Source organism: Adiantum capillus-veneris, chromosome 15 (assembly GCF_014529385.1).
Source record: "Adiantum capillus-veneris isolate H3 chromosome 15, ASM1452938v2, whole genome shotgun sequence".
NCBI lineage: Eukaryota > Viridiplantae > Streptophyta > Polypodiopsida > Polypodiales > Pteridaceae > Adiantum > Adiantum capillus-veneris.
The window spans coordinates 1,306,361-1,308,700 of NC_140945.1; positions in this window are offsets into that span (position 1 = coordinate 1,306,361).

The window sequence follows — 2,340 nt, forward strand, 5'->3', positions numbered from 1 at the left end:
TAGGTTGAATCCCTCTATGCCCCGCATAGGGAGGAGCATAGGACTCATACTTTCCTTTCTCGCGAAGAGAGTGAGTAACACATAGCTGATTGCCATGGAGAAGATAACCATCCTGCAAAGTGAATGGTTCTTCTTTCTTCCCTAAGGCAAGGGCTGAAATTAAATCTTTAAAATCGGGGTCAGTAGCATACTCATCTACCATGGAAGATAGATCATTCTGAGTTGATATGGACACCGCATTGGCCCTTGGCCGTTGTAATAGTGCATCAGCTACTTGATTGTGCTTGCCAGCAATGTAACAAATATGAAAATTGGATTGCAAAAGAAAATTTTCCCACCTCATTTATTTGTCAGAGAGCTTGGTTTGTGATGAGCCTTTGCAATTAGTATCTTGTTTTGGAGATTCAACCATGGAAGTTATAGGAGTGTCATTGCCTACATTTCTTTTGGGGCAAGAATGATAACCATCTCCTTGCTCCCCACACTTAAAACATTTATGGTCTTTATGAAGGCCTCTAATTTTGGAGAGAGCTTATTTTTATCTTTGTAAGCTCCTTTCACATTGGCCTTGTTGTTGCTAGTGTTGGTGTTGCCTTGGGAAGAGTTTTTAGCGTTGCTTCCCTTTAGCTTCATTTCGATCCTTGTTTTCCATGGGCTTCAAATTTTTTCTCGCCCCAAGTTTGAAATTGATCCTTGAAGAAACCATAGTGTGGTGGATGACTTCAGTGATAGTACTAGGCCGTAGTGAGTTGACATACTTGGCCATTTCTTCAGGTAATCCTACACAAATTGTTGCTTTTGTTCGGCGAAGTCTATCCTTTGAAAGACTGTAGCTTTGATGTAAATCCCAAAACTTGTAATGGAATTTGCCTATTCAATTTGAGAATAGCGGAATTTAATGAGAGTACTTTCAAGAAATGATTTTGTGAGCATAGCGGGTAGACATAATTGAAGATAGCAACATAATCATAGCAATTAGTTAACTTGGCATAGACAATACTTTTGCAAGAGAGAGAGTTTAGAGAACATGACAACAATTGAGGACCGGATTTATGTGGAGCCGGTCCCCCCTCCAATAGGCATTTGTATTATGATTTCTCCCATAAAGAGAGACTTGTTACAATACAGTCTTTGTGTTCCTTGTGACCTAGGTGATGCCATGAAGATGGAAGGCTTCATGCACCACAAACATAACATAAACTTGAAGAAAGCTTTAACTATCCCAAGCCTCAGTCCCAAGACCTCAAACACCTTCGAAGGTGGAGAGAGCTAGCAGGGAATGAGGGTAGGGAAGAGGAAGAAGAAACATTTCGTAGGAGAAAGAATTAGTTCCTCACTTATCATACTCTTGTTGCTAGCATACATAATAGCATAGTAATGAAGAAGAAGGAGATGGCAAGCTTAAGCATTGAAGCATGGCTCTTGGTTGGATTTGCACTCCATAGCCAAGAGTGTTGGTGTAGGCTCTCAACCTCTACTTGCTTGGAGAGGGAGCTCTTGCACTTTGCATATCACACCATGAGAGTGCTTGTGAGTGTGTGTGGGTGAGTATACCCCCTAGGCACCCCCCTAGCTTTCTTGGGTCGACCCCCCCTTGTAGCTCATGCCTGAAGCTCATTGGACCCCTCCAGGCCTAGTTAATCACAAGCAGGAGCCATTACAAGCAACATGGGTAGCCTTGGGACAAGTGTCCCCCTTTTCCCTTTGAGAGAGAGGACTTGATAAATGCTAAAACAATTAGATAATTCATGTAATTTATCATTGGACCCCTTTGAAGCCTAGCCAATAGGCTTCAAGCAACGCATGAAGGTAACATGGGTAGGGGCCTGACATGTGTCCTTGCTGCCTCTTCAAGTTGGGCTTCCCTTGTGTGTGTGAGTGGGTGTTCTCTCTCTAGCCCCTAGGAAAAGGGCTCGCCCCCCCTCTTGTAGGAATGCTTTTGACTTTTAGGTGATCAAGCACCTTACTCACCAAGCATGACAAAGCACTTGAACTAGGGGGTGTTCCCACAAGCATCTCAGGCAAGCTTCTCAAGGCACCTCAAGTACTTTAATCATGCATCAAGTCAAGCACCTCAAGCATGGAGCCATTCAAGCACCTCAAGCATCTTAATCAAGCACCTCAAGCATGAAAAACACCTCAAGCATGACAAGCACCTCAAGCAGGACAAGCACCTCGAGCTTGGGCCGGGTTCCCACCTCAAGCTCAGCCCTAGCTTACTTAAGGTCAAAGGACTTTTACACACATTTATTGGAGGTCTTCAATGAAGCTAACCCTAAGGTCTTATGCTCCATTGGTTAGCCTTGCTCTTTGATAGACCATCTCCCTTTTGGGCCCCTT